We start from the raw sequence: 15,984 nt of genomic DNA, 5'->3' as shown, positions 1-15,984 counted from the left end.
ATTGTGTTGAGATAAATTCGAAGGGAAAACTGAAAAATAGAGACTGTCGTCATCACCATCAGTACCTTTGCACAATATCGGCAGGTAAGTAACTCCAAGAAAACTTCATGTGTTACTGGAAGCGGTGGAATTTTTTTCCAGATTATGCTTGTGTGTATTGTATAGAGGTGCCAGTTAAGAATCTTAAAAGGGTACCACCTTGTTGAAAGATATGAAATGAAAAGAAGACAGAAAAATTTTTTAGTACTTGATTGCTAGGTCCATTAAAGTCAACTGGAGCGACCCACTCATATACTTATCACGACGTTTCCACAATCATCAAGTAATTTTAGATTCATTGTAAAGTACTTTTCCAGCAAAAATAAATAAGCCCCCAGTAAAAAGCAAGAAATGGATTTTACTTTGCTTCTCTTTTACACTCGGTATATATATTTTCAAAAGGAACTAAGTGCAGAAAACCTTCACTGCGAGATGATGTGCGTGTTTCACCTTCTGATTGTCTTTTACCAACTCACCCACATGGAAAGATTTGCTCTTTTTACTGCACCCGTGGATATCGAGTCAGCGGTCCTTCATCTTCTCGTTGCGGGATTGGTGGATCATGGACTGAAGATGGCAACACCATCATTTGTGATGGTTTGTATCTTGATATTTTAAGTTTCACTTCCCTCCTCAATTGTAGCTTTAAAAATAAGCCATTGTTTACAAGTTTTTGGATTGCTGTCAACCCAAACCGAAAGCTATTGACTTCTGCAGATTAGGGCTTGTGGATCAAGATGACCCTCCAAAAGGTTAATCGGACGCCTTATACCAAGTTTGTACAGCATGTTTTTAATTGTCATCATTATATAAATAACTAGAGATAAATAAATAACCTTTAGTTTTACAATAATTAACACCACCGCTACAACCAACACTGCCACCACCATTACCACAATTATCATCATCGTCGTCATCATCACCATCATCATTAACAACAACAACAACAACATGGTGATAAGCATTGCTACAATCATTAGGACCACACAAGAAACATAATGGCTCTTGGACCGCATCATCTTCATCATCATTACCTTTTACATTCATCAAACCCAGGTGCATCGGTTAATGTTACAGCCAAGACGAGTACTGTTGTTGTTTGTTTTTATTCAATAGAATGTGAAGAAGCTCTCGGTATGGGAGACGGAGAGATCTCCAACGGGCAAGTCATTGCTTCTTCGCAACTGGATGCCGAGCATGCAGCCATCAACGGCAGACTAAAGGCTATAAGAACTTCAAATAAAGTAGGATCGTGGTCACCTTATACCAATAATGTTAAGCAATGGTTGCAGATAGATCTGGGCAGTCAAAAGCGCACCCTCATTGCACAGATTGCTACTCAAGGAGAAAATGCTAATAGCCAGTGGGTCACACATTACACATTACAGTACAGCGACAACGGAGATAAGTTCAATGTTTACAAAGAGCTAGGACGAGGTAAAGATAAGGTGAGAGGCCTCTTCTTCGCCAAAGTGAAAAAAAAAGCAGTTTAGCATTTCTCCAGCAACCTTTAAATACGTATATATTTTGCTCGTGTGCACTTTTCGTCAGAGTAAAATTATGTCTAGCAACCCGCTTCCTTTGAGGAATGCAGCAAGAAATGAATTTATTGACTGAATTTAACACTTGTGCGTCCTATACCTGGATTTTTCAGGTGTTCGATGGCAACACAGACCCAGACACCATTGTTTCTCATAAACTAAATCCACTCATAAGAGCACGGTACATCCGTTTCCTACCAACCGCTTGGCATAAACACATCTCTATGAGGGTAGAACTCTTTGGATGTAAAGGTAATTAATGAACAGATGGCTTTCAATAGACCACTTTTGATATATTAAAATTCATACCTGGCTCCGGGGCTCGGGGAATAAAACAAAAGAAATGTATAATACATTGCTGAACCTCAAGATGATTCATCTTGTTTTATTCGTCACCAAGCTCCGCAGCCAAGTATGAATTTTAATACACCGGAATTGGCCTCAGTATTCAAAGTATCCCTCCCAAGCAGTTTACATTTATCTCAGATACATTTTGACGAAAATTTGGCGACAGACAGTTGCTTATTTTGTTTACGAGATATGAAACTACTCATGAAGAGGGTTCAATCAATTCCGAACAGTTATAACAGGTTTACCTTGAAATATGGATAAAATAGTAACAAACGAATACAACTGACAAATTACAACATGATACATGCTAAACTACCGAAAGAATGAATGTACAAAAAAAAATTCTCTTTAGCATTAGAAGAATTCAGTAAATTTTGTGATTCAATGTTAAAGAATAAAATCTTTCATGAGTCAATCTGACAAATGACCTTTCCTTAGGGACACCAAATTTGGGCCACTGGTTCCTAGATGGTTCTGATTCAGATGTAAGGTTAGTATAACATATAAATAACCTATTGAAGAAATATGAAGGTAATGATTTTGATGAGGATGATGATGATGATGATAATGATGATGATGATGATGATGATGATGATGATAATAATAATGACAATAATAATACTCATGGTCATCATCGTCGCCTTTGATCATAGAAGATTTATCCATGATAATGTTCTTCATGCATTTGATAGATATTCACAAGTCACTTTTTGCATCAAAGGAGAGTCCCTCCACATTTTCTCGTAGCTTTCAAAAACTTTGAAAGATTTCTTGTGGTATGCTTCTTTTAAGCTTAATATTTCATATTGATTTAAACCAGAGGAAAACCATCCGAACTGTTCGAGGCATCGTGATGTCACGTGCGACATGTGATCCCATTATATCAACATTTGGGATCAAAAGGTGCAAAATTCTATGTTTTGTGAAGCATTTCTACCGATCACTTGAATGAAATGTATGGGATCACATGTCGCGCGTGACATCACGATGCCTCGAACAGTTTGGATGGTCCGCCTGTGTTTAAACATTAATTGTTCTAATTTTCATTTCGTAGATTTTTTGGTGCGGTTAACTACACTGAAGGTTGGTGCCTTGGAAGTAAAGCTGCGTATTTCAGTCAAAAAGGCTCCTTTGTCACTGTGCCCAAAGTAAACATTACAAACTGCGACTTTACAATTGCTTTTTGGATTAAATCCGATGGTATTGAGGGACCTTTAATGGCGATTTGGTCTGTGAGCGGAAAACTATTTTACGCGGCAATAAAGAATTACAGTGTCATCTTGTCGATACATAACACTATAGCAAAAGCAAACTTTGCAATCAGTGAATGGAATCATGTTGCCATAACCTGTGAGGAGTCTAAGATCAAGGTGTTTGTAAATGGAACAGAAATTTTAACGAAGGAACAATGGAACGAGTTCTTCTTCTTATCGTCAGACCATCTTGAGACGGAAAATGTGTTAGGAAATCATCCAGTCCTGTTCAAGTTGCCATTGGTAAATAAACCTTTCGTTGGGGCACTGATGGACCTTCATGTACTCGAAACTGCTTTGTCTGCAAATCAGATTTCTGACTTGAGCAAAGGTAATCTGTTGTTATTAGGGACTTTCACCAAATGAGTTTTTTAGTGACGCACGTCGACCGGAAGTGAGTCGTTTTCGCTCTTGATACAACTTGACGCTGCCAAAATCGTAATGCTTCGTTGTCTTACTCTTATAAGGGACTTTAAAAGAATTAAACCGAATCCCTTGTAGCCTACACACAAGTAAATAATCAACTGAAGACGATATATTTTTTTGTGAACCTAAGGCACACCGAAAACTCCGGTTATTAACAAGAAGGAAAGCAAGATAAATGGTTGCACAGTGAACCTCACATGGAGTCGTGACGTGTGTGCCACTACGAAGAACACCATACGCTTTAGGGTGATAAATCCACAGGGCTACAGAGCAGAACGCCGGGTGGAAGAGCATACTTCGGCGAAATTATATCATCTATTAACACTTGACTGCGACAAAATCTATCAGATTGAAGTTTCTTCGTGGATTGGAAAACTCCAGAGCGACTGGTCTACTCCTTGGCAAGTTCAAATTAACTCACCTAAGATAAAGCAGGAAACACAAGACGTCTACTGTAAGTACCGCAAGGGAACAAAATATAGATTGCCTTAACCCAAGCTGCACTGGCGTTCCTCCTCAGAAAGCATTCTTAGGGCCTCGTCACGCGTCGTTGCGTGATTAGTCAAAACACCGTCTACGTGGAAGGCAACTTCCGCCACGACAAGTGAGGCTTTATATCCGTTCAGAGCCGTAAGGTCATGGATGATGCCATAAATAAGAAACAAACCAGAAAATGCCGGCCGCAAGGAAAATCGTCCTAGATGTACTTATAATTCATCTCTCTATTATCTTGAACAGGGTAAATGGAAGAGCAGGTCATTGCCACAATAATGACCGGCGTTTAATATAAGTCGCGTTCAAACGAACGAGAAAATTCTGTACCTTACCCTACGCGCACGGTAATTATTTTTCAGAAGAAGGCCTAACTAACTGATTATTATCCTATTTATAATCTCCGTCATTTTTTTTTAATATAGGGAGACTCTACCTAATGAAGTCGCAAAAATTCCGAGAAAGAAGCTTCGCTACCCGAACTGAGAAAACAGCACGAAATTCCAAGGCAAAAGCATAGTTACTGATATGAATAAAAAATCATTTAAAACTTGAAAAATCAAGTCAAATTATAAAGCCATCTTTTTTACAACAGACCTTTTTTGGCCACTTCCGCAGGTGAGATGGGGAAAACAAAATAGATTTTAAAAGTGATATATGCAAAAAGTTCAGAATGCAAAAAAATACAAAAACAAACTCCCCTAACCGAGACAATAACACCTATCCTCTTATGGATGGCGTACATATAAATTGCATAAATTCCATATCTTTTACATTAATTTATTTCTGTCTTTCCAGCTAACGATCACGCTATAAAAACGTTGGGAATAGTTCTTGGAATCACTGCTACTCTTGCGGCAGCAATTCTCGTAGGGATCTACCGAAGGAGGCAAAAAAGGGAAGAACGGTATGCTTAAATGGCACTGAAAAGTCAAGAGGGATTACTCAACGCATGTTTACAAAGTTGGACACTAAGGGAAAGTTCATTTAATATGACAAGGGGGGGGATGAAGATATTGAAACTCGAAGCTTGAAATTTTAGCAGCCCCCCTCGCTAGCGGTTCAATTTTTTAGGAGCCCCCTCCTTGGTAGTCGAAAAAATTTCAGAGCCCCCCCTCCTCCTCCTTCAATTCCTTTGCTCCCCTGAAAAAAGATCGCTAGACTATATTACATATATTTACCGTTATTGTCTTCAATGGTTTATACTATGACAAACTTGAGATACAGTCGTGATGCAATTTTCTAAAGCATTTTTGAGATGAACAAGAGTGTAATAATTACTGAGACTACATTTGTTATATTTGTAAACCACGTGATATAGCTGAGTTGCACAGGTCATTAAATTGTTGAGTTGAAAACCATCCGATCTGTATGATGATGTCATGTGTTGGTTTTGAAGTATACAAATTTTCGGAGCCCCCCCTCCTAGCGCAACAATTTTTTCAGAGCCCCCCCTTCGGGTGTCTAAAAATTTTCGGAGCCCCCCCTCAATATCTTCATCCCCCCCCCCTTGTCATATTAAATGAACTTTCCCTAACACTGACACTGGCGTCATATCCGACAATTTCTTCGAAAAGTAGTTCTCCGAGGAAATATAATAGTTTTGCTCGGACTCGAAAACCGATTTGTCGTCTTTTTTTTTGCGCGGTGTATTTTCCGATTGACGGAAGATCTAAATACGAAATCGGGCCAACTTTTCTGTTCACCATATGTTTTCGTTACAAAACCAGGCAGACAAACCGTTAAGTATAAACTGGCCTTTAAATTATACATTACAATATGTGCTACATGCCGTAACCTTAAAAGGAAGATACAGTGTATTTCTTTCGTTTGTTTGTTTTGCTACGACAGGTACGTAGCGTGCTCGGGCTAGAACGAAGACAGACATGCGCACTGGTCCCCCGTTTCAACTTTAAGTCAAATTGTACTCAAGAAAATCGAGTGACTTCTATTGGTCTCCATAAAAAAGGAATTTTCCGTAATGTGTCTAAACAACAGAGGCGGCGGAGCCTTTCGAAACGTGGGGGTGGGGGCTTATCAAGCGGTCTTTTATGCACGGGTTTCCCCGTTCAAAGACCCCAATAAGGGCGAGACAGCTGACCACCGCCTTGTTAGCTCAGTTAAGATGCGCCGGCCCGCTGAGCGCGTTGTTCGTCAGCACAGGCAAATCTCTTTGTAATCTTCACAGTGTCTAGTGTGAAGTTTGCGATTTGTGACAATGCATCAGCAGGCATTTGTTTAGGCAGTCCTTATTCATGATGCTTTTTAGGTGGCAAATCGTCTAGTGAGGGCACGAAATGTGCGCTTTGCAGTTGCCGATGTCACAGGTAATGTCGAATAAATCCGTAATGGCGATTACGGACTAAAACGAGGGGGGCTCTGACCCCCTCCCCTCCCAAATTTTTCTCGGGGGGGGGGGCAGGGACCACCCTGCTCCGCCGCTTACGTAGTAAGAAAAACCGTTCTTCCTACGCTGTTTCTTCATACTTCGATCATGTACAAAACAATTTTTTTTTACTAATATTGGATATTTCTTATTTAGATCCAAGAAAGAAATTGTCCATTTTATGTCACTGGAAGTCCCACACGAGCGAGTAACCATTATGGGGGAACTTGGTCGAGGGGCTTTTGGCAAGGTTCATAAAGGTGTAATGAAGGAGGTAACAAACGCAAATATATTTCCAGATACCAGTAAAAGAAATCCAAATGTACATACCAAGGACAGGCTACGAACATTGAAGGACAATGAAGGACGAATTGTTGCTGTTAAAGTCCTTCTTGGTGAGCTACTAGGCCATTTTCGATGAATGTTTACAAATCATGTTCGACCAGCACGTTGTTAACGTAAATAAAGTTTGTGTAACTTTAGTATAATCGAAGTTCACTTCCATGTGGGATCAAGGCTTGCACTTGCAATATAGAATAGCTTAACTTACATGTGACAGACGTCTTGCTGATGCTGAAGCTAAAGTCTAACCTCCATAATGGCCACCTCTCTACAACGGCCACTATTTTTTGTCCCTGGGGACAGTCTATACAATGAATCTTGTTTAAACGTCTTTACAACGGCAACGGCCACAAACGCATGTCCCTAACTGTCAAAATAACCTGTCGACAACGGCCAGTTTTGCCGCCGACTGATGGAAAAGTCAAGAATGATCATGGAACTTGATCCGCATCTTTTTGATTGTGTTCCATTTATACTGCTGCAGTAAGTATAAATTGTCTCCGATACGTCTAGCGAATACTGCGAACTTTGCTCGTTTCGTCCCGTTAACATTTTGACTCAAAACATCGTTCAAATTTTTTTGTGTATTCTATCTGATATATATTACATATGATTGGATTTCTATAATGGGATACAGTAAGCATGAACTTAGCACACTAAACACGTGGTACTCCCATTAACGGCCACCTCTCTACAACGGCCACTTTCTTCTGTGGAAGACCTTAGATAAAAACCACCTCAACCAGGTTGTGGCATCCAGCGGTTTTAGTGGAAACAAGGGTTTGGGTAGGGTGCTCGGTATCGCCGGCTCATAAAACCTGGTCTCGGTCGTTCTTATTGAAGGATTTTCTTCTCCTGTTGTCAAAGAGGCCGTTGTGGAGAGCTTCCACTAGCTGTATTTTTTGCGTATTGTTGTTCTCAAGTTAAAAATCTATTCAATTGGTGCTCCATGCAGGACCGGAATCTTCCTGTTCCTCTGCGATACAAGGTCTCTTCTGCTTGAGACTTGCGCTTAGTCAATATGCCCTTCATCATCACTTCCTTTGCATGGTTATATACGCAGTTCATAAACCCTCTCGATATTGTTTTTCTTGACTGATTTTAACTGATATTCTTTTTTTCATTATAACTCCCGTTTGTGTTTAGAAAATGCTGGAGAGGAGGAAAAACGACAGTTTCTTCAGGAAATTGACCTCATGAAGGACGTTGGATCGCATCGAAACATTCTTAGCATGCTCGGTTTTTGGATTCGGTCGGAGCCCATCATGTTGATCATGGAGTATGTTCCTCACGGAGACCTTCTACAGTGGCTTAGAAACAAAAGACAGCAAATAAAGCTTGTTACTGTATGTATCGATTTTTGCAATTTTTACCCTAATAACAAAATTTATATCAGCTTATTTGTTGCCCCGTTATATTTCCTATAAATGTATAGCCTGGAACATTTCTCAAAATATAACGTAAATTCAAGTTTTTTGAACATGTCTTCAATTCCTGTTAACTAATTTATGAAGCATTGATAATACAACAAGAAAAATGATAACGACTCTTTGGGTTAAAAAATGATAAATAAAAGGGAGAGTAGACACTTGGGCAAAAGGGCGGACGTATATGCCCTAATCAAAGGTTTTCCTCTAATTTGTTTTAACCTGAATTTGCGGTAAAATTCAGGGTGACAGCAAAGATCATGGCCATTGAAAATGAAGCCACTAGCAGCAACGCCATTTCCCACAAGATTTCTTTCACCTCGCAGAGCTTGTCGCAGTCTATAATGAAAGACTTTTGCATATTTAAAACATGTAAGGAGAGCCAAAACCACTGGGGAGAAAGAAACACTCCTTTAATTTTAACACGGCAAATATATGAAGTTGCTTTTACATTCTATATCCAAAAGTTGATATCGTTTTTTTGAAAACCGGTAATTTATTTGGTCTGAAATCAGAAAATTTTATTTTTAAAGAAAGAAATATCTTAAGCTGTAGCTATACGCTCTTCTCACGTATGGTAATATGCCCGTCTAACCTCGTTTTTGAGTAAAAAATCCTTTGAAATGCTAATCAGACGACGTTTTCGTATCTGAATTTCAAAAGAATTTTTATCCGTAAACGAGGTTAGACGGGCATATTACCATAAGTGAGAACAGCGTATGTCGTGTGGTCATGGGCTTATGTCTGTGTAGAAAATGATCTTTTTTTACTCTGGTAAAATTGCTTCACCAGTCTATACTATATAGAATATTAATTTGTAGACCTAAATCATGTTTGAACTACTTGCAGCTTACAAAGGAGAATAATGACCATAGCGACGTCTTAGAAAGTCAGAAGAAAAACACGGATGGTCAGGAGATAAAACAAGGAAAGGTCAACAATGAAAAACAAGAGGAAAATGCCTCCAAGCAACTGCAAGAACTAGAAAATCTGCACAAATCCAAGGAAACCTATGTTGACACCAAGGTTGAGCGCCTGCTTGAAATACTACCTCCATGTTCAACTTTGGAAAAAGAAGAGACAACATCGCTGGGGCAGAGCTCGAGAGATCTCCCAGAAGTTGCTACAAGCCTTGTTATGGAAGGAAGCCAAGGACTCACTCATCAGCTCACGAACTATGACGGATCGAAGGGAAGCGATGGAATAACCTTGACTATAGAAACAGAGGATAGGAACGGCGATGCTACTGAAAAGCAAACGGAAATAGAAAGTTCGGGAAACGAGAAAGGCAAGTCCAAAGGTGATGCCATGAAAGTATACGTATCATCTCCAGAAACCAAACTTGGCAAAGAAAACGAAAAGAGGGTACTGTCATTACCACCGATCTTTAAAGACAACCAGTTTCCTCAATCCCATAAAAGGACCACAGTGAAAGCCCCTACAGAGCACGACGAAGGCACTTGTGACATCGACAGTAAAGATCACGTTTTTTCTGCAGATGATATGATGAGTTTTGCATGGCAGATTGCTAAGGGAATGGTAGGTTAATTCTTTGCCATGGGAAATGCTTCCGAAAAATAAAGATTTTGTTTTTTTTTTTGCCCAAGGTCTAATATATATTCGACGGCGACTATACCGTGAAATAGGGGCACCTCTGAAACTATCGCACGTATACTACAACCTCACAACATACGCGTTGCACACAAACCGATAACCACTTTACGACGACGAATTACCAACGTCAAGGACAAAAGACAAACTGGAGGACAGACAGGGAGCAGTTTACAAGATAAAAAGCTACAACTGCCAGGCTACTTACATTGGTAAGACCGGCAGAAACCTTAGCACGCGACTGACTGAACACAAACGAGCGACAAGAAATGGTGACGTCAACAATCACATTGCTAAACACCATTTACAGACGAAACATCAAATCGACTCGCATTACGTACTGTACATACTACTATCAACGACTCACTTTAGAAGCCTGGTTTACAAACTTAGAGCAAATCCCACTGAATCGTAGTCAACAGTTACCGGCACCATACAAGTTACTAGAGAATGACTGGGCGACCGACAATTTGACTAACAATAAAACACTGTTAAACCGTGACAATAGACGGATCGAAACGCACCGTAGTCTTCAAAGAGTCTTCGTAGCCAATAACATTACGGCTTAATTGGCAGACGGCCAATAACAAAGCGACTTAAATGACCAAACAGGTCAATTATCAGATTTTAACTGACGTAATCCAACTCACTTTGACTCTGAAGATGACTCCCGCACAGGTTGTCGAAACGTCAGTCAGTGTCAAAATCAGTCCTTTTCAAGACTTCGTTCAGCCGAACGATCAAGGTTGAAACTACTTATGAAATGACTCCTGGGTTCACACCTTTCACAGCTAAAATAATCTGTTGCCCACAAAAAGGGGTTTAAAACTACTCAAAAAATGGCCTTACCTTGTTATGTTTTGTCAGAACTGGTAGCCATGGTAACAGGCAAAATCTGTCTAAGAAGTAAATAAACAGCTTCAGTGAAGAAATGGGTTCTGGCAAAGGGCTACCAGGTAGATAGAAAAGACTAAGTTTTTATCAAACTTCCTTTAGGAATACTTGGCCAGTAAAGGATTTGTTCATCGTGATCTGGCAGCCCGTAACATCTTACTTGGTGAAAACAAAGCGGTGAAGATTTCTGATTTTGGTATGCTACGCCGCACAGGTGAAAGTGAGATATACAAGGTGGCAACCGTTAAGAAACTGCCCATAAAATGGACAGCACCTGATTCATTGCAGACTGGAATTTTTACTTCCAAGAGTGATGTGTAAGTTAAATAAAAATTTTTTGCAAGGTTTCTTAGGCCTGTTATCACCTACAACACAGGTATATGAACGAGCCAAATACCAAGACGTAAACAGAGAAACCCACTACTGGGTCATTTCCTTCCTATGCGTTGTTCACCAGAGGCATTTTTTGGACATTTTCCTTAATAAAAGCTCTTCTAATAGATGTTCTAAACATTAATGGCTAACACGTACCATTATCAGTTACCATCCCTTTCTTTTTAAAGGCAGGGGTCTGGGTTCGAATTTACTCTACGATTTTAGAGCCTGTGTTTAAACCCTTTGTTCCCAGTTACACAATAGGCCACTCTCACGATGGCGTCATTTTACAACTATTACCAGAATCCTTCAGGGTTTTGCTTTAATGTGCAAATTGGGTTTACCAAATTAAAATACCAAAGAAAAAACGAAATGAATTCTGGTCTTAGAAGTAAAAAGACGTCACCGTGCAAATGGCTTATTTACTGTATTTCTCTCCGGGGATGACTACCATTTAAGGGCCACCCTCCACTGAGTAAAACTCTGTGTCACTGCATGCTTCGCTAAGAAACTCGTGATGAATAGAATCACAGCAAGTGGTCAGCAGGCTGTTAATTTGTTCATACCAAGATACCGTTTTGAACTGTAGCATGCAATAAAACTATTGACCTTTCCGGCTACATTTGGAAAAAATGCAATTATTGATGTAAGGATTCGCAGGCAATCAATCAATCTTCCTCTCATACGAATTTTTTTCATTATAATTTTTAATATTTTCACCTATTATTTGTTTTCATCATACCTTGTTCTTTAGATGGTCCTTCGGAGTTGTTTTGTGGGAAATGGCTACCATGGGTAAGATATATTAAATGCTTTGACTGATGTTAGAGTTATAATGATCGTCCATTGCATTTCTTTGTTTGTTTTATTAACAACGTAATTTCGTATCCAGATCTCCCGTCGACGGAGCCGAGGGAGAGATCTGGTCAAATCCGTACGCCACGTGCTCGCCGGTCAGGCGCACTGATTTATAATAAAGTCCAGATATAACGCGTACTCTGGTTGGTTGCAAATGCATGCTTTATGAGAGTATAAAACACACATTTAAAAGTGTCGCACCATCTGCCGAAAGTTTGTTTTGAAAATTAAAAAGTGATGTATGAAGAATTTAACGGATTCTTTATCATGAAACAAATAAAGAAGCCTTGACACTGTGTTCTGTTTTGTTGAAAAGCACGCAGGAAACGGCAAGAGAACGAAAGTAGGGAGAAACACTCCACTAGGTCTCGGTTTCCTCAACTGTTCTTTCGTGCTCTAGCTGCTTCCGGCGTGCTTTACAACAGAACAGAGTATAGTCGAAGCTTTTTTATTTTATCTTTTTTTACTTGACCTGATCTCGCCCTCGGCTTCGTCGACGAGAGATCTGGGTACAAGATCACCATCGTGAGTCAATGGTCACATGGTCATGCGCCACAATAACTGACAGTTTTTGACAGACGTAATGGTAGCTTAAAAGTTCTCTGAACCTTCCCCAATGATATTTAAATTGAACATTTTAGGTGGAACTCCTTATCCCAGAATCAACCATGCCCAGTTGTACAATCTCCTTAAGAAGGGGTATCGTATGGCACAACCAAACACTTGCAGTGATGAAATGTAAGTAAACCTATTGCAAATGACTCGCAAAATAAATGTACCAAACGAGAAACACAATATCTTTTAAAAACAACATTGTTACGCTATAGGCATGATCATGTTTAAAACGTTCATAACAAGGCCGTTTTTTTCGGCCACTTCTTTAAGTTCATCGATGAAACGCCAAGGGTATAGTACAATTTAGTAAAATCCAGCTAGTGGTCTATTATCAATGCTGCGTTCTGATTGGTTGAGCTACTACTAGGCTATATGTTATAGCCCACTAGTAGCGGAAAGCGCCGGCTTTTGGCGGCAAATAAGGATTAAAGTCTAGCTTTAAGTAGCTAAAACTTGTTTATTCTTGATATTTTTGACCAACTAGTTGGATTTTACTAAAAAAATTATTCCTCTCGCCCTCATGGCCTCTAAGTCAATAGCCCATTCAGCCTTCGGCCTCATGGGCTATTGACTCAGAGCCAAGAGACTATAAAGGGGACAGAGAGGGCATCCCCCATATACACCCTATTCCATAGGTAATTCGTCTCGAGTTATTTTTAACACCACAGATCTCAAGGGGGATTAGACAACAGCCAATCACATAGCGCGAATGTGTTCCGCATGGATGACCCAAGCTGAGAGCCACGCGTCCTTCACGAAATGACGCAGAACAAAATGGGGGAAGACGCGGAGAGCGATTTTGCTATTCCTTTTGTCGACGAAAACGACTACAGCGAGATTTCTGCGAAAGCTAAGTCAGCGAAACCGAAATTAAAAAAGAATCACCCCTCCTCTCTTGTATAGAGCTAACAGTAGAGCAGGGAAATCTTTAACACACTGAATATTCTCTCAGGATCATTTCTAATTTACAGTTTGAAGAGAGCAATTTCTGGTTTGATGTTTATTTTTTTCAGTGTTTATAGCAATTATTCCTACCCACTTACTTTGTCAATTGTAGGCGAACCCTCCTAAAGCTGAATTTCAAGGGACCATATTCAGGCTCAGAAAGAGAAATAAAATTTCGTCGTTGCTTATTTACGTCCTCCATAAAACGCGAAATTAGGCATTTTCACGTCGTAGTCGTGCAAAAACGGGAAAGAAATGAACAAAAAAGTGTGTTGCACGTGCGAAATTGTTGTTTTGCTAATTAAACCTATTGTTTTTTTGACGTTTTAGTTGTCGTCCGCGTCGTTGGATCTTAAACTCCCTAAATTGTACAAACGACTGGTTTCAATAGACCGGCGAAATTTCTCATTTTATTAAAGCACTGAGGTTACGACAACTTCGAGTTAAACTGATTTCATGGGTTGTCAAAGAGTCCAGCGATTCCTTTTTCCCAGGTGAGCGCTGACTCATTTCGCTTCAATATTCAGGAATGCTCTCGATCTTTTTACGCTTTCATTGCCTCTCGCCCGACATGTTTTGCACGGCGTTTGGTCATGCGAAACCTCCACGAAACATCCACGCCTCGCGCGAGGTAACTTTATCCCGATTCTAAAAATAACTCGAGACGAATTACCTATGGAATAGGGTGTATATGGGGGATGCCCTCTCTGTCCCCTTTTCAGTCTCTTGCTCAGAGCCCATTCGGGCTCGAGGAATAACTGTTAAATACTTCGATTGACTTTATCATGACAATCATGACTCTCTGGCAGGCACTCATGCGACTTGATTGCGACAAAAAAAAATCGGTGAAACTGGCGAATATAACGCCAACGCAAGTAGATCGGAGGCAGAAAAGAACCAGGCTTAACTCATTTACGTTTCTTTGAAGTCATAAACGTTAAGAACTACCTGCTAAAGTTCCGCTTTAAAATGGATAATTTCATCCCTTCTATACTACTCACAAGGGAAATTCGGCACAACATGGCATTGTAAATAGCTTGAACCCATCATTGGTCTCTAATTAGGTTGTCTTATGGAAAAGATTGTTGTTAACAGTGATTGCCTATTCGACAACAGTGATCATCAGAGTTCAAAAAGAGTTACGTGTCGTAGCTTGACGACAATTTTGGCTAGCGTCATAATTGGCCAACTTGAACAAAGCATAAACCAGCATAATTTCTTCTCGACAGATACAAGTTAATGCTGGACTGCTGGAGGGATGATCCGAATGAACGACCCTCATTCACCGAAATGATACCAACCCTTGAACAAATGATGACAGCTGATACCCCATATTATGATTTTACACTGTTAGATGAGACCCAGGAATGTTACAATGATCAATGCCCCAGCACCAGCGAAACTTTCGACACTCTCTTGTGATGACTCCACAGTGAGTCGACCTGACGTGTCACTCTGTTAACGGAGGGCTAGTTTTCAGATTACTCAGTCTAGAGTTTATTAGGAATAAAGGACGCTTTTTATCGCTACTCAGTAACTTTCAGTTAAATATACCTAGTAAGCTTCTGACATTATGGAGGCTGTTTTGGTGCGTTGACTTTAGTGAACGTAGTTAGTGTAGTTAACGATAACAGGTGCTTCACTTCAGCATTATATAATTTTATCCAAGTCTAAAGGCGAAGCTCCCATTAATAAATTTATAATTTAAATCAAACAATAAACTGTAGCACTTTTTGATTTTTAACAAATCAGTTAACTTTAGGGCACATTCATGTGACTTTTGAGGGAAAAGCTAAGTGATTTTAGGGAAAAATAATTTGAAAACAGTCCAAGAGTGAAACAAATCTTACATCGAGTTAATGGCCTTATATGTACACCCAAAAAACAGCAATCGTCTTTGATCACAATCAAGAGCATAACGGCTCTTGATCCGCGAACTGGAATAAACGCGTCAAAGTTTGAAAAATCGCGAATTCATTTTAACCCTCGGACGTACAAGGGGTGGTGGGGGAGGGGGGTGGATGTCACCCCCTTGTTTTTCTGAGTTTTTTTCCTATAGGATAACACGTCAGCTCCTGACGTTTTCAGTAGCGGTTCGTTCATCTCTCGCGCACTTCTTAAGACAAGTTCAGTGATGGTTAGCTGCTATGGTCACGAGCTATGACGTCATAAGTCGCAGGTGGTCAAGCCATTTTTGGGTGAATGTACATGTTCCTTCAACTTCTTTCAACAATAAAAGTAAATTTTGTGGCTAAAATCATGCAAAGTTCATGTAAAGCACAAAAAATACTATTTCTCGCGGTTTTAACCTGATTTCTAATCCTTGGTAAAATCCAAAATGGCGACCATTGTTGGTGACGTCACAGACCTCCAGCAGCCCCACCACCTCATCTTGTTAGAAGATCAAAGGCCTTCCACAAGGTAAAATC

General features: G+C 39.9%; 1 pseudogene; it reads left to right on the top strand.

Annotated features, from left to right (window-relative positions):
* The first annotated feature begins 1,627 nt into the window (after window positions 1-1,627).
* LOC140942112 (uncharacterized) lies at window positions 1,628-15,405 on the top strand (annotated as a pseudogene).
* Window positions 15,406-15,984: the final 579 nt, after the last annotated feature.

The sequence above is a fragment of the Porites lutea genome, chromosome 6 (assembly GCF_958299795.1).
Source record: "Porites lutea chromosome 6, jaPorLute2.1, whole genome shotgun sequence".
In the NCBI taxonomy this organism is placed as follows: domain Eukaryota; kingdom Metazoa; phylum Cnidaria; class Anthozoa; order Scleractinia; family Poritidae; genus Porites; species Porites lutea.
The sequence above is the reverse complement of the archived record's forward strand: the minus strand, read 5'-3'. Positions and strand labels throughout refer to the sequence as shown.